At 46.3% G+C, this 17,645-nt stretch overlaps 1 pseudogene; it reads left to right on the plus strand.

Annotated features, from left to right (window-relative positions):
* Positions 1–9,959: 9,959 nt before the first annotated feature.
* On the plus strand, positions 9,960–16,398 carry LOC123082264 (putative leucine-rich repeat receptor-like serine/threonine-protein kinase At2g19230; annotated as a pseudogene).
* Positions 16,399–17,645: the final 1,247 nt, after the last annotated feature.

Genomic DNA, 17,645 nt, shown 5'->3' on the forward strand with positions numbered 1-17,645 from the left:
CCTCAGGTTTAGACGGAGGCAGCATGAGGCGTATAACACGTGTGTTGGAAACTCGGCAAGGCATTGCAACATGGGCCAAAAATGTTTTTTTACATGAACCATACAAAATGGTACGATGGAACGCAACATTACTTGTGTTGCAAAACGCCAGAACCTGAACGCAACACGAGCCATGTTGTGATCGGCTGGGGTGCACGACTGGCACAGGGAGAGACTGGATGGCTATCCAGCGCACCATCCAACGACTGGCGAGGTGGCTGATGTGAGCTGATTTTCACCCGACGGACGTCTGATGTTGAGGAGATGATGAGGAAAGACCACTTTGTGTTGGATGATGATTATGATGATGACATAGTTTAATGAGAGTATTTGTATGTGTATGCTATGATTACATTTGTATGTGTATGATATGCTATGTGCTAATTCTTTGGTCCGGTTCTCTATTAAAAGGAAGCCTTAATATCCTTTAGTTTCCACTAGGACCCCGCTGCCACGGGAGGGTAGGACAAAAGATGCCATGCAAGTTTTTTCCATAAGCACGTATGACTATTTACGGAATACATGCCTACATTACATTGATGAACTGGAGCTAGTTCTGTGTCACCCTATGTTATAGCTATTACATTAGGAATCGCATCCGGCATAATTATCCATCACTGATCATTGCCTACGAGCTTTTCACATATTGTTCTTCGCTTATTTACTTTTCCGTTGCTGCTGTTACAACTACTGCAAAACACCAAAAACATTGCTACTATTATCTTTACCTTTTATCATTGTTACCTTTATTATCATACTACTTTGCTACTAAATACTTTGCTGCAGATTCTAAGTTATCCAGGTGTGGTTGAATTGACAACTCAATTGCTAATACTCAAGAATATTCTTTGGCTCCCCTTGTGTCGAATCAATAAATTTGGGTTGAATACTTTACCCTCGAAAGCTGTTGCGATCCCCTACACTTGTGGGTTATCAAGGGCCCGAACCTGGGTAAACATCGTGTCCCGAGCCTCCTGTTACCATTAGCCTTAGACGCACAGTTCGGGACCCCTACCCGAGATCCGCCAGTTTTGACACCGACAGGGAGCTCTGTAGCATTTCTGATATTATATGTGGATGACATATTGCTGATTGGAAATGATATAGAATTTATGGATAGCATAAAAGGATACTTGAATAAGAATTTTTCAATGAAAGACCTTGGTGAAGTTGCTTACATATTGGGCATACCTTGACAAGATTTTGAAGGAGTTCAAAATGGATCAGACAAAGAAAGAGTTCTAGCCTGTATTGTCAGGTGTGACGTTGAGTAAGACTCAAAGCTCGACCACGTCAGAAGATAGAGAGAGAATGAAAGTCATTCCCAATGCCTCAGCCATAGGTTCTATAAAGTATACCATGTTGTGTACCTTGCCATGAGTTTGGCAAGGGGGTACAATAGTGATCCAGGAGTAGATCACTAGACAGTGGTCAAAATTATCCTTAGAGGACTAAGGAAATATTTCTCGGTTATGGAGGTGATAAACAGTTTGTCATAAAGAGTTACGTCGATGCAAGCTTTTACACCGATCCAGATGACTCTGGGTCTCAATCGGGATACGTATTGAAAGTGGGAGCAATTATCTAGAGTAGCTCCATGCAGAGCATTGTAGACATAGAAATTTGCAAAATACATACGGATCTGAATGTGGCAGACCCGTTGACTAAACCTCTCTGACAAGCAAAACATGATCACACCTTAGTACTCTTTGTGTGTTAATCACATAGCGATGTGAACTAGATTATTGACTCTAATAAACTCTTTGGGTATTGGTCACATGGCGATGTGAACTATTGGTGTTAATCACATGACGATGTGAACTAGATTATTGACTCTAGTGCAAGTGGGGGACTGAAGGAAATATGCCCTAGAGGCAATAATAAAGTTGTTATTTTATATTTCCTTATTCATGATAAAAGCTTATTATTCATGCTAGAATTGTATTGATCGGAAACTTAAATACATATGTGAATACATAATCTAATATTGTGCCCCTAGTGAGCCTCTACTAGATACTAGCTCGTTGATCAAAGATGGTTAAGGTTTCCTAATCATGGACATATGTTGTCATTTGATAACGGGATCACATCATTAGGAGAATGATGTGATGGACAAGACCCATCCGTTGGCTTAGCATAATGATCGTTCAGTTTATTGCTATTGCTTTCTTCATGTCAAATACATGTTCCTTCGACTATGAGATTATGCAACTCCCGGGTACCGGAGGAATACCTTGTGTGCTATCAAACGTCACAACATAACTGGGTGATTATAAAGATGTTCTACAGGTATCTTCGAAGTTGTTTGTTGGATTGGCATAGATCAAGATTAGGATTTGTCACTTCGAGTATTGGCGAGGTATCTCTGGGCCCTCTCGGTAATACACATCCACTACTAGGAAAAACCTTACCAGTAGCGTGGGTTTTTTGCATACCAGTAGCATGGGTACCCGCTCTACTGCTATGGCGCTACAGCTAAATATTAGCAGTAGCGTGTTTTCTATCCCACGCTACTGGTATGCTAAGTACTAGTAGCGTTGCTTTATCAACACACGCTACTACTATGGTATGTACTAGTAGCGCCGCTTTCTCCACCCCATGCTATAGCTAATTAATTATAAATTAAAAAAATAATATTCAAATGCAGTATTCATGGATGGAAATTCAGATGCATTTGCTTCACCAACAATGGTTAGTAGTAGCATCAACATAGCCTCTAATTCAGCATAGGAGTTGCAAGTAAGGGAAAATTACCACCAACACTACTAGCTAATAATCATCATAGCTAGTCATTACCACCAACATTGTCTAATCATCATAGCTACATAGTGTAGCGCATCATCATCATCTTGATATTCATTCTAGCTAGCTAATCACTTCTACTGCTCTCTCTCTCAGGTAAAATAGCATAAAACATGTGGAGCGATCCTGATTCATCATATTGAAGCATGCAGATGAACCTGTCTCCTACTTGTGGGCTACGCTTCTGATTGCTGCCCCCTAGTACTGCTCTGTGATTCGTCACAATTTTGTTCCAGTCTTTGACTATTAAGACTTGCTCGCTTCTAGAAATCCTGAATGCACTCATGTGCAATGTAGGAAGTCTTGGTCATATGCTAACGATGGACATGCGACCTTTAGCTTCGATCAACTGAGGCACAACTATCATCGGGATTCCCTGTTGAAGAACACTATAGTAACATACTTAGCAATATAGTTTAGCTTAAAAAATAATGTATGCAAAAGATGCACTTAGGACAAATACTAAAAATCTTACCATCTTTCCTAAATAGATGTGGCCGTAGTACAGTACGAACACTATTGATCGCATGTTTTGAGTACTAACATTTCTAAGTCCAGGATAATAATTTGTCTTCACAGTATGAAGATTCTCAAGCCATGAAACATAATGACTTGTCTCCTCGCAGTTTAGTTCAGCCCCGGGACACTAGTAGGTCATGTCTACCAAGCACCGGACATGTTTGCATGAATGGAAATAAGCTGTCAATAGAAATTAGTTGTCAACTATTTTTGAATAAACAATATCCAAGAAATAAATATGGTTGAGAAACTTACATAAAGGTAGAACTGGAGGCGTCTACACATCGACTGAGATGTCGATATTATCTTCAATATCATCTTCCGGACGAATATCCAATGTGATAAGCATATCAGGCTCAAATGCATAAGCCTTGCATAGTGCTCTCCATTGTTTGCATTCAAAATGGGTGTAGGTGTCTGTACTGTATAATTTTGCGAGAAAACTATAACCATGCTCGGTCCTCAAGTTAACTCTTTTTACCTCCATAGTTTCCATAGTACTGAAACCAACCTTATCCAACACATATATTCTTGCATGGCAGGGGATACGCTAGTAGAATAGTAATGATTTAAATTATAAGTTGAAGCAAAAGAAGCAGAAGTCATGCTTAATTACGAAAAAAGACTTGTTGTTGTGACTTACTGTATGCACTTCGGAGTTCTCATCCAGCTTGATGCTGAAGCGCCTACCACCAACTAGGTGAGGCCTGTCGCACAGGCCGCGCTCGTCTTCGCAGTATTCGCACATATCGAATTCCTTTCGCTATCGTCGTCGGACATTTCCTATGTTCATATAGTTGAAACAGACGTGCATTCAATAAGCAAAACTAAATCATAAAATGAATTAGTATTCAAATTAGCATGCATTCAGTAAGAAAACTAAATCATCTCTTGTGTTCGTACATCGTCGAATATTATCACTAATACATCTCGAATTGTATCATACATATAACATCACTAATCCAGCTAGAACCCTAGCGAACGACGGGTATCGGCGCGGGCAGTGGACACCCAAAGAGAAGAAACCATCACAGGATCATAGCTCCAGTGAGATCCCTGAAGAACCATCCAGGTATTGTCGGACCTGCCCTCCAACACAACCATATAGCGACGGACGTGCTCATCCTCCTCACTGACACGGTGAGATACCACCTCTACGGTGGATGAAGGCCTCCCCACCGTCACTGGCCCATGCGACCGCCACCAAATAAGGTCCGGGTCGACGACGGGCTGCCTCCTCACCAAGCTGCGCGCCCCTGAAGGTAGCACCTCCTAGTACCAGCCAGGCGGAGCCCAGTTCCGGACATGGCCCCTATAATCAAGCAAGCCTCCTCCGCCGAGTCAACGACAAGGATGCGGGCCAGGCATAGTCGACGTCGAGAACAAATGCTTAATTATGAAAACAAAATTAATAAACACTTAGCAAAATTCGCATGACCTTTGCTAAAAACAGGACATATCGAGTGCCTGAAATTTGCCATAACGTAAAAATATGACAAAACATAGGCCACTCGGAAAAATATGACATGTTCAAAATATGACATGTCCACTGCAAATTTGCATATAACATGAAAAATTGCTTTAACTAAAAAAATAACAACAATTGCTTTAACTAAATAAATACCTAGAATTTGTTAACTACACCTAAAACAACTAAAACACCTAGAATTATGTTAAATACACCTAAAACACCTAAATTCTATTAACTACACCTAATTAAAAACCTAGATAAATTTATGTCCTAATTTAAAAACCTAGATAAGTTTCTGTCCTAGTTTTAAAACCTAGCTAATTTAAAAACCTAGGGTTCATACAAATTAACTAGGGTTCATACTACCTAATCTCTAATTAGGATTCAACTATATAGAATTCAAAATAACTAACTAGGGAGGGAGGGAGGAGGAGGAGGAAGGAGGGAGGAGTACCTCTCGGTGGAAGAGGGGCGGCGTGGGGGAGGATGGCCGGCGCGGGGGAGGGCGGCCGGCGGGGGAGGAGGGCCGATGCGGGGGAGGGCGGCCAGCGGGGGAGGAGGGCCCGCGCGGGGGAGGGCGGCCGGCGTAGGACACGGGGGCGGCGGCCGGACTGGGGGATTGAGGGACGCGTGAGTGTGAGCGTGTGAGTGTGAGAGTCAGAGAGAGAGCGCACGCGGGCCGGAGGGGAAGCAGAGGTGGGCTTACCAGCAGCGTGGGGTAGGAGGCCCAGCGCTATAGCTAAAGCTGCAACAATGGGCCGAGTGTGTGGCCCACTAACAGCAGCGCTGGCCTGGAAAACAAGCGCTACTGCTAACGTGCGCTTGCAGCACTGGTTTTGGCCGGCGCTACTGCTAAATAGTAGTAGCATGGGGTATATAACCAACGCTACTGCTAAATGTCTACCTATAAGCATTTTCCTAGTAGTGATCATAAGAAGCCTTGCAAGCAAAGTGACTAATGAGTTAGTTGCAAGATGATGTATTACGGAACAAGTAAAAAGACTTGCCGGTAACGAGATTGAACTAGGTATAGAGATACCGACGATCGAATCTCGGGCAAGTAACATACCGATGGACAAAGGAAACTACGTATGTTGTCATAACGGTTCGACCAATAAAGATCTTTGTAGAATATGTAGGAGACAATATGGGCATCCAGGTTCCGCTATTTGTTATTGACCGGAGAGGTATCTCAGTCATGTCTACATAGTTCTCGAACCCATAGGGTCCGCACTCTTAACGGTCTTTGGCGGTATAGTTTTATATGAGTTATGTGATTTGGTGACTGAATGTTGTTCGGAGTCCCGTATGACATCACGAACATGACGAGGAGTCTCAAAATGGTCAAGAGATAAATATTGATATATAGGACAATGGTATTTGGACACCAGAGGTGTTTCAGGACGTACCGGGAAGAAATCGGGTAACCGAAAGGGGTTCCGGGCGCCCCCGGCATGTATATGGTCTTAATGGGTCAAGGAAGGGACAGACCAGCCCACAGGGGGCTAGTGCGCCCCTTTCCCTGGCCAAACAACCCTAGGGAAGGAAACGGAGGAGGGCTAGCCCCTCCTGCCTTTCCCTCTCATGGGAGAAAGGAAAGGGGGTGCCACCCTCCCCTGCCTTTCCCCCGCTTCTATACATGGCAGGAGGGGCGCCACACAAGAACACAACATTGTCTTAGCCATGTGCGGCGCCCCCGTCCACCTTTACTCCCTCGGTCATATTTTCATAGTGCTTAGGCGAAGCCCTGTGGAGATCACATCACCATCATTATCACCACACCGTCGTGCTGTCAAAACTCATCTACTACCTCGACGTCTTGCTGGATCAAGAAGGCGGAGGACTTCACCAAGCTGAACGTGTGCAGAACACGGAGGTGTCATGCGTTTGGTATTAGATCGGTTGGAGCGCGAAGAAAATTCGACTACATCAACCGCGTTATGAAACGCTTCCGCTTACGGTCAGGGTACATAGACATACTCTCCCCCTCGTTGCTATCATCTCCATGGATAGATAATTGCGTGTGCGTAGAATTTTTTTTGGTTTTCCATGCAAGCGTTACCCAACATTAGGCGCAAGTGGAGCGGTTCTCGGGCGATGGCCATCAAGGGTTCAAAAGCAGACAAGAAGCAGAAGCTAGTTATTTGAGGTTCACGCTAGCGCGAGAGAGGACTCATAACTGCCGCCTCATGTGCTGCATAGTTCCGCTCTCACTCATAGTGATAGCCCTTCTCGTGTATATCATTGTTTAGATGGATGAAGATGTAGTTGTAAGTATTCGAGACTTGTATCGTTATTTCGAGATGATGAGGAGAGACCACTTTATGTTGGATGATGATTATGATGATGACATAGTTTAATGAGAGTATTTGTATGTGTATGCTATGATTACATTTGTATGTGTATGATATGCTACAGGTTATTGTACAAAGCCTGTACAAATACCGACGAACGTCTGATGTTGCCCTATGTCTAAATTTGTTGTGCCGATGTTGGGGATATCGCTTATCGGGAACTTGTCGGTCGACCCATGATAAGGGGTAAATCGGCCAGTTTGTCGGTATATCGGTCGATTTATCGCCATATCGGCTGATTTATTCGCCGATTTATCTTATCGGCTAGACAATGGTAAGCGATAAATCGGCCGATTTATCGGAATATCGAAAGATATCTTGAACAGTGCCCATGGATAATGCACAGATAGTCAACTACTCCATCCGTTCCATAATTCTTGAGAACGGATGAGGAATTATGGGATGGAGGGAGTAACACATAAAAAAACGGAAAAACTAACGTCCACACGTGTGGGTGTTTGCAGATCGCCCACACGCCTCCATCACTCATTTTGCCATGTATGAATAGATGACATCAGCAGAAATCTTTTTGGTTTTCGGCTTAAAAATGTTTTATCTCCTAAATAAAAAAGCGAACTAAAAATCCGTTTTCACCATTAAATCCGTCTCGACGAGATCTTCAAAACTAGACCCCATGTTGATATGTTTTGACAAAAAAAATTTGCCCAGAAGTTGCCATGATGTTTACACTATAGTTGTCATAGTGCTTAAACTAAAGTTGCCATGTGGCAATTTTAGTTTGTAGATCATGGCAATTTTAGTATTTTGATGATGGCAATTCTAGTACTTTGACCATGAAAATATTTTTTTTATTGAACCATGGCAATTTTAAGTGCATGTATCATTTTGTGTCCGGGCCGACCCATTTCGAGCGCAAACTTGCGCCGGGTTTGGGTCGCGGCGGACACCAAACGGACGCGCCCTCGTCCGCGTCGGGGCCGCGTGGCAGGCGGCCACCTACCTTCCTCCCGCCCACATCAATGCGCACGGGCGGGCGGCCCCACCTGTCATCCACACATGGAAGGGTCGCCGTCCTTCTTTAAGTGGGAAGCGTGGACCGGTCGTCGTCCACACTGCCCCACGCCACACCGCGGCCTCCTCGAAACCCGACAGCCCCAGGCTCCAAAGCCTAGCCAAGAACTCGCCGGCCGGCCGCCCCGCGGCCATGGGGCTCTGGAACTACGGCCGCAATGGCAAGCACGACCGCGAGGCTGGCTCCTCGTCGGGGCGTTGCCGCGGCTCGGTGAAGAAGGAGGAGCCGGCCTCGCCATCGCCACCACGCCGGGCCCCCTCGCCGCCCGCGTTCTCCATCGCCCCCGCGTCCGCCGGCGAGCGCGACCGGCACTACATCCGCGCTGAGGTGTGCCGCCGTTATTGGGAGACGAGGACGCCGATCCCCTGGAGCGACGCCCACCTCCCCAACAACTGGCATTTGTCGGCCGACCACGTGCCGATCCCGTCGGTCCCGGTGACCGGCCGTGCGCGCCGCCAGGAGATCGAGTGCCGCCGCCGCCTCCTCCCGGACGACCCCTACTACGATCCCAGGTACGCCCCCGACTCGCCATTGTGGGACACCTGGTTCCGCGATGAGCACGACGCGCGGCGGGCGTCCTATTTCGCCGGCACGTCGACGGGGCCACGGCGGCCACGCCCAGATGGCCGAGCGGCCGCTCCCCAGGAGCGCGGGCGTAGGGTGGTGCGCGGCCTCACGCCCACGCCGTCGCCATCTCCATCGCCACCACCACCTCCTCGCATGACGGCGGAGGAGGAAGCCCGTCTCGTGCAGCGTGTCATGGAGGACTCCATGCGCACGCACGACGAGCGGCAATGGGATGGCTTGGAGGAGGCCATGGCACTGTCTGCCGCCGGCGACGTGGCCTTCCCGGAGCTGCAGATGGCGGCCTTGACGGAGGAGAGGAGGGAGGACGCCATGGAGGAGGAGCCGGCGGCCGCCTTCCAGTAGCTGGTGGGCGCGGGGTGGGCCTGGTCCTGCACTGCTCCGGAGATGGCCGCCAGCCTGGGCGTGGACTGGCGTGCCACTCCGACGCAGTCACCGGAGCGGGAGGGGTCGCCACGGGAGGAGGTGTTGCAGGCACCTCGCGCCGTCCAGCCCGCACCCGTCTATCAGGCACCGCACGCACCGCCGGCCCACCTGTGGACGCCGCCGGCCTATGTCGACCTCGTCAGCGACGACGACGACACCGGCGGCCAGTGAAGAGCGCCATGGCGACGGCAACGACGGGCACGGGCAGGAGCGCGCCAGCGGCGACCGTTTTTCTTTTCTTTTTTATGTTTAATTATTAATGTGACGAAACTGGGCCGTTTTGTGGCCATGGACCCCCCCTAACTAAGTTTTATCTTTTATTAAACTGCGTTTATTTACTTTTTTAGTCATTTTTTTATGTTTTCTTTTTTTATTGTTTTTCTAAACACGGACATGATTTGGGGTGCGGCCGCGCGGTGGGCACACGCACGACCCAATGAACACAGCCGGACACGGGCATACCCATCGGCGCCCCAAAGGGACAAAATCCGGCCAATCCGAACGTCCGTTTGGGGTCGTGCGGTGGAGTTGGCCTCAGGTCACCAAGGTTGAGGCATCTATGCACATCGAGGGCAAGCAAGGCCGCTCGCTAACTCATGATGCAAGTCAACCCATCACCCACGTGATCTGCCCTCAAGCCCCCAACTGGGTAAGTTGTACAACCCTTTTTATGAACTGATTGACATGTGGTGCTAGATTTATATTAATCCTGTATATCGAGTTAGACGGCCCACGTACGTACATATATTCCATGTTCTGGTGTAGCTGTGGCACATGCCCGATGGAAGGACCGTGGCCGAGAGCAATGGCGGCCTGGTGGATATCGCTGCTTCTTCTCGGCATTGCCGGCTGCGGCGGCGTTCTTCAAGTCCATGGCCAGGTGGATAACTTAGGTGAGCCCATCGTACATGCGTGCAACGTTACATATATGGCATTACCTTCAGAAACATTGTAAGTGCTTAATTATAATTTGCGTCCGCGGGCCAGGTTTCATAAGCCTGGACTGCGGCCTGCCGGAGAATGCCGCCGGCTACGTGGACAGCCACCAAGCTGCGCTTCACCTCAGACGCCGGCTTTATCAACGCGGGCACCAACCACAACATGTCGTCCGAGTACATCACGCCGTTGATGGGCAAGAGCTGGCACAATGTTCGTAGCTTCGGCGGCGGCGCTGGCGCGCGGAGCTGCTACACGCTCGGCCCCCTCGTGGCCGGGCTCAAGCACCTCGTCCGGGCCAAGTTCATGTACCGCAATTATGACGGCCTCAACAAAGCGCCCGTCTTCGACCTCCACGTCGGCGTCAACTACTGGACGACCGTGAACATCTCGAACGCCAAGTCGCCAACACGCCGGAAATCTACGAGATCATCGCCGTCGTTCCTGGCGACTCGGCCGAGGTGTGCCTCGTGAACACGGGCTCCGGGACGCCCTTCATCTCCGCCCTCGACCTAAGGCCCCTCGAGAACGGACTGTACCCGATGTCGAACTCGACGCAGGGGCTGGTTCTTCTCACCAGATCCAACTTCGGCCCAACCGACGGTGTAATCCTCAGGTATCCCGACGACCCGCACGACCGTTTTTGGATCCCGCAGAGCAAGCCGACGGAATGGTCAGAGATCTCCACGGCGAAGAGAGTGCACAACATGGAGGGCAGCAGCTTCGACGTGCCGTCGGCCGTGATGCAGACCGCCGTCACCCCCATCAACTCCTCCAGCCCCATCCAGTTCACCTGGGACGCCGAGCCCAGCGCCAACGTCCCAGACCCCGGATACATCTGCATCTTGCACTTCTCCGAGCTGCAACCTCTCCCGGTCAACGCCCTGCGCCAGTTCTACGTCACCCTCAACGGCCAGCTCTGGCTTGGGAAGGGCTTGACGCCGCAGTACCTCTACACCAACGCCGTCTTCAACGGCATCCCCAGCCACGGGTCCCACCAGTACAACGTCTCGCTCAACGCCACTACTAACTCCACGGTCCCACCCATCCTCAACGCCATTGAGATCTTCTCCGTGTTGCCCACCACTGGCATAACCACGGCCACTCACGATGGTAAGCAAGTACAGTTCTTTTCTTAAGAAGTTCTTCAGATGCAATAGTATACGTAGCGTTTCACTCAGGATGAAGCAGTTAATTGTACCCAGCTGATATATTTGTGTGTTTCGCCGCCGAGATATGCAACAGTGTCTGCCATGGCGGCGATCAGAGGAATGTACAAGGTGAAGAAGAACTGGATGGGCGATCCGTGCATGCCCAAGAATTTCGCGTGGAAAGGATTAGGTTGTAGCTATACTGTCTCCAGCCCACCAATTGTCACAGGCCTGTGAGTTATATCTTTCTGACTGTTATTTTCCTTGTTATTATAAAATTAAGTATAGTAGTAGTAGTGGTGGTGGTGGTGGTGGTGGCTGGGATTATTGAGCTATTGTTGTATGCATGTTGTAGGAATCTATCCTCCAGTGGCCTCAGTGGCAACCTGTCATCTTCTTTTGCTGGTCTCAAAGGTTTACAATACTTGTAAGTAGGACATTGTTAAGCTAGTAGCCATGGCAACTCTAATTTTGTCTAAGCTAGAAGCAATCAAACTGTCTAGCTGGAACTTCACGAATCTGTAGGGATTTGTCACGCAATAATCTTACCGGCTCAATTCCTGACACCCTTTCGCAATTGTCGTCTCTCACGCTTATGTAAGTGATCGGTATATACTTTCCAAATCCTTTCCTACTAAACATCACGTCTCATCAAAAAACTGTTGTGTTTCTTTCAGAGATTTGACAGACAATCAGCTCAATGGATCAATTCCTCCTGGGCTTGTGAAAAGAACTCAAGATGGCTCCCTAACACTTAGGTTGCTACTACCCTGCCCTCCAGCATCATAATTTCTCAATTAGAGTTCCCAGATCTCATCTCATCTCATCCTTTTATTCCGAATACATTTTATATATCTTGAATCAGCAGCCATGTTTTAATCTGCGTTTTTTTTCCTTCTTTCGCAAGATATGGCAACAATCCAAACCTCTGCAGCAGCGGCAACTATTGTGACGCCAGGTATGTGATGGGAAATAAGAGGGCAAACACAATGCACAAATGTCCCCTAACCTATAGTGAACTTTGGGAACAACTTCAACTAACAGATAATATGCACAAGTGACACCTTATTTTACATGGGAAACCTCCTCAACTAGAAGAGTAAAAAAATCACGGCTATTGTCCGACCAGTCCACACAAGTTGTCTTAATAGAACCTCTAGATATTTTCAAATCACTCTCCGTGTTGCCAACCGGCAACAGCAACAGCAACCGCAAAGTGGAAAATTTTCAGCAAAGTAGAGTTAAGAACCTATGTCTTCTCCTCTAATTTGATGGCTGCTCTAAAACCGCTAAACAAAGCGACATGAAATTTGGCAGAAAAGTAGACACACAAGCTCCAAAGATACATTCAAAATTTCAGATCAAATAGAAATTGTTTGCTGGGCCACTATGTCCGTTTCTCAAAATTACTCTATGTTGAAACTGGAATAACATGAACTGATAAAACCGCACTCAAATCTAATGCTCCACTAACCCAATACTCAAACAAGCTAACAATATCAGCAAGTTTGATGCCAATCCAAGCACGTTAAAGCCTCCGATCACCAGATTGAACACTATCTGGTCATATGTGGCAAATATTGATATAATCCCGTCTTATTTTTCTTCCTCTCTTCTCAAATGTTTTTTCTTCTTTTATGCGCTCTATCTATCTCACAACGGCAGCCCCCACACATGGGGTGGAGTGGCTAGGTTTTCATCTTTGCTCCTTTCTCAAGGAGGCTTTTCACCCATATGGTGGATATGAGATCAATGTCTCAAGCATGTTGGACTTACGGATTGTAGTTGGTCTGCCAAGTGCCAACACACCTCCATGTGGAGGGACTTGCACAACAATATGTTTTGATGACTTGACCCTACGCTTCATTTCTGTTGAAATAAATCCAACTCAGGCATCAGAATCCGTTAAATCTGTGGTTTAGACCGTCAAAATTCTTACATCTTTGCAGTATAGGAGTACTCGTGGTGAATTGAAGACGAAATGAGTAAGCAAAGAAATCATGGGCCTTGCGGTACCCAGTGTCACATGTGGCCCAACCTAGGCAAGTGCAGTGGCCTTAGGTTGAGAATTTCAGGTGCTCCCGCACCTCCTGTGCTACGCTAATACAAGAGCTTGTGGTCCGCTGGATCGAAGATCCAGTGGTCACAGGAAGAGGTTTCGCAAACTTGAAGAAAATCCTCTGAGGAGTCAAATGATTTTGCGCAGGTCCAGAGTCTTTAACACTCACCATTTGATCTTCAATCCGACGGACCACGGGCTCTCGTATCAGCGTAGCACAGGAGGTTCGGGAGCACCTGAAATTCCCCCGGAGGAAACATTGCAAACATTACACACGTTGATTGCATAGCATGGTGTGTTGAGACTAGTGTGGTGCAAGCTACCACAACGAAATTCTTTTCCTAACTTTACTCATCTGACATAGGGCCTAGCTGTACAATATTTAAGGCACATCTAGATGTGCATTAGCAAACCTATAAAAAAAGTTTGAGTCATCTAAAGTAATTACCCTCCCATGATTTTTCTTTGAACTAGCTAGGAAATCTTTCTCATGGCACAAGCATTCCATAAAGATAATCACCTGAGAGTTCTCCTTACATGTAACACATATATGGAGTTAGTATTTCAATGTTAGAAGGAATTTTGCCACTGATGTGTATCTTATTATCCTTAATTTTTTATTTGTCTCCCTTATATTATAACTTGTGTTGCACGAATTTACTGATATAGCTTAGTGACCCGGTCTCTCATAACTTTTTTATGACCTGATTATTTCAGCTCCTTTATTTTCGGGCATCACTTCCTGCTGAAGGTTATAATCAATTTAGTTGTATCTACAGTACTAGTGATTCTACTATTGTCAGTTCTTATCCTTTGCATCAAAATGAGAAGGCGAGGTAAGAGACCATGCAGAAACACATAATACACGATTCACAAATACAAGTGTTTAAAAATGGAAGCTTTCATTACCTCTGGCCTATCCATAAAGCATGCATATGCCCCCTCATGAAAGCAAGTGTGAACTGATTAAGTAACACATGTATGCTTGATTGCTTTATGAAGGGAGGACAAGGAACAGTATCAAGCGGCAGAATGAGGCGAGTATTACAACATCTCACTCTCATAACAACAATGGGCATAGATCATTGCGAGTCGATAATCGTCAATTGACGTATAGTGAATTAGAAGCCATCACAAATGGCTTCCAACGAGTAATTGGCCAAGGAGGGTTTGGGAAAGTCTATCATGGTTTGTTGGAGGATGGCACACAAGTGGCTGTGAAACTGCGTTCTAATTCGTCAGATCAAGGTGAACAAGAATTCTTGGCAGAGGTGAGTATTATTGTGATTTGCTCAAGGTCAAGTGTACCAATGCCACTATCGATTCAGTTTTGTAACACATGTGTCGTTTTGGTTTCAGGCTCAAACCTTGGCTAAAATTCATCACAAGAATCTTGTATCTTTAATTGGCTACTGCAAAAATAGGGAATACATGGCTCTTGTCTACGAGTACATGTCTCAAGGAGCTCTAGACGAACATCTTAAAGGTAAAAAAATTACTCAGTTCATTCATGCCTCAAACCCCCAGCAAAGTAACTTATATTTTTATGTAACATAAATATATAGTTCTAACAGTGAGAAGCATGCACCATACAAAAATATAAATACAAACGATTTATCTGATAATATTTGCATTGTAGGGAAAGATAACAACCCAAGAACTTTGACATGGAGAGAGAGACTCTGTATAGCTCTAGAATCCGCAAAAGGTAGGTTTTTCTACATGCCATGGTACTCCCTCTGTTTTTATTGACTCCGCATATTAGGTTTGTTTGAAGTCAAACTTTATATATATACTTTAAACAAGTTTGTAGAAAAATATATTAACATATACACCACCAAATCAATACCATTAGATTCATCATTGCATATATTTTCACATTATATAAATTTGTTACTGTAATGTTCATATTATTTTCTACAAACTTGGTAACTTTATAAAGTTTGACTTTGTCAAAGCTAATATGCGGAGTAAATAAAAACTGAGAGAGTATATAGAAGAGTAAAGTTTGATTGTAATGTGGTCGGGGATGTGTCATGTTGATGCATGCAGGGCTTGAGTATCTACACAAGGGGTGCAACCCACCCCTCATTCACAGGGATGTGAAGACGTCCAATATCCTGCTAAATGCACAGCTAGAGGCTAAGATTGCAGATTTTGGCTTGCTCAAGGCTTTCCATAGCAAAGGTGATACACATGTTTCCACTGCAAGGGTGGTTGGCACACTAGGTTACCTTGACCCTGAGTAAGTGCAAAATTCTCTAAAAAAACTGGTTACGCTCTAAAAAATTCTCACCAATTATTAACAACTAAATTAATCTACTTTGTTTGTCTAAATGTTAGTATAGTTCACACATACATGCTCGAAATGTATGCTCTGACTTCTCACACACACAAAATCAGAGCATGGCCCCTTTAATTGAAATGTTTACCTTCAACTTGGTCATTTGAGTACAGCTATGGTTAAAAAAATCATGATTTCTGCATGAATCAAAGTTTTCTGTGAATTTCTGCAAATTATTATGAAATCGGTATGAATAAAAAATTGTCTTGAAGAGTTTGCCAAGCATGATTGTTCTTGATACTAGAACAATTGATGTATTTTGTACTTCTTTAGGTACCATGCTACATACCAGTTGACCAACAAGAGTGATGTCTTTAGCTTTGGCGTAGTGCTACTAGAGATAGTCACAGGGCAACGACACATCCTGAAGGACCCTGAGCCAATAAGCATTGTTCAGTCGGTGAGGCAACGCTTCGGATGTGGCAACATCGAGGGCATAGTGGATTCACGCATGTGTGGCGACCACGATGTCAATGGCGTGTGGAAAATTGCGGACACTGCACTCAAATGCACTGCCCGGAACCCTTTACAGCGGCCAACTATGACTGACGTGGTAGCGGTGCTACAAGAGTGCCTTGAACTTGAGGTTGCACATGACGATGTTAATGGAGGGTTTTACTCAGTCAGGAGCGGTGGCAACATGTTGCTATGGTCAGTACGACACTGGCTCATCTACTAATGTGAGCCAAAGCAGCACTATGTTTGAGCTAAAGCATTTGGGTAGGGTGCCAACAATGTCTACTGACACTGCCCCAGCTATTAGGTGAGAGGCTTTAGACAATGAAAGCATCCACCTCTCGTTTGCGAGTACTTTCCTGTTCCATGTAAGGAATTAAATAAGCCTATACGGTGATTGTTGTTATTATTAGTGGAAGTAGGAATGTATAAAAGTTCAGACATTTAATGTTTCTATTGGCTTTTCTTGACAATACGAATGTGAATAAGATAAGGTGTATTGTCAACTATTAAGGGCTGTTGTGGGAGTCTGGCGATTGCAATTTTTTTCGTAAAGGAGGATTACCTGGCCTCTGCATCATGGAGCTGGAGCCATGCACATAGTCATTTTATTATATTATTTCACAGAACCCAACAAAACAAATACATGGATCAACCAAAAGCCACCTTCCTGGCAACTATTGTCCATACATCTAGAAGCTTGATGATGTGTCCTGACCTCGCATCAACATCCAACATCTATTTTGGCGGCCTCACCAAGCCACCCACCAGCAAGCCGGGAGCACCAACCGGTGTAGCTAGACCCTACACTCACCACATGTACGCGCTCTAGAATTATCCGTCGCCATCTTCCACCATCTCACATTCAGAAACAATCAACGCATTCATCTCGCCAAGGCATTCTATCGTCGACATCACCACGATGCCAGACAGCGCCACCATCCTGCCCACGTCCATCAACACGCGGTCGACGCCTAGACTTCGTTGTGCCACGCCACCGAGACGCACCGTCATAGATGTTGTTGATGCAACGCCGCTCCACCTCTTGTCCCCTCCAGCCAGCATTTGCTCCAAAACGATGCCCTAGGATGGACAATGGCACTAAAGGCACCATCAAAGTTTGATTCAGAAGACCCAGATCTAGGATTTCCCCCAGAACAACCCGAGCGAGGTGACGCAAACTGCAACGACGATGCCTCGACAAGGAAACGATGTCAGAGACGTCGCCATCGTCCCCATGACTAAGTCGGCACGATTTTCACCGACAATCCTGTCACCCCCGATCTCGCAGGTGAATGAATCCGCACGGAGCCGCGCCACGAAGACATACGTCGCTGCCAGACCGCCTACAAAGGACCTCCAGCTCCCCCTCACTGGCCCCTCCACACGCCACCGGTCGGCCAAGGCCATGCCAATTCATGGCCACCACAGCGACCCACCAACTAGTAGGGCAACTGTTGGAACTTCGCC

Source organism: Triticum aestivum, chromosome 1B (genome assembly GCF_018294505.1).
Source record: "Triticum aestivum cultivar Chinese Spring chromosome 1B, IWGSC CS RefSeq v2.1, whole genome shotgun sequence".
Classification (NCBI taxonomy): domain Eukaryota; kingdom Viridiplantae; phylum Streptophyta; class Magnoliopsida; order Poales; family Poaceae; genus Triticum; species Triticum aestivum.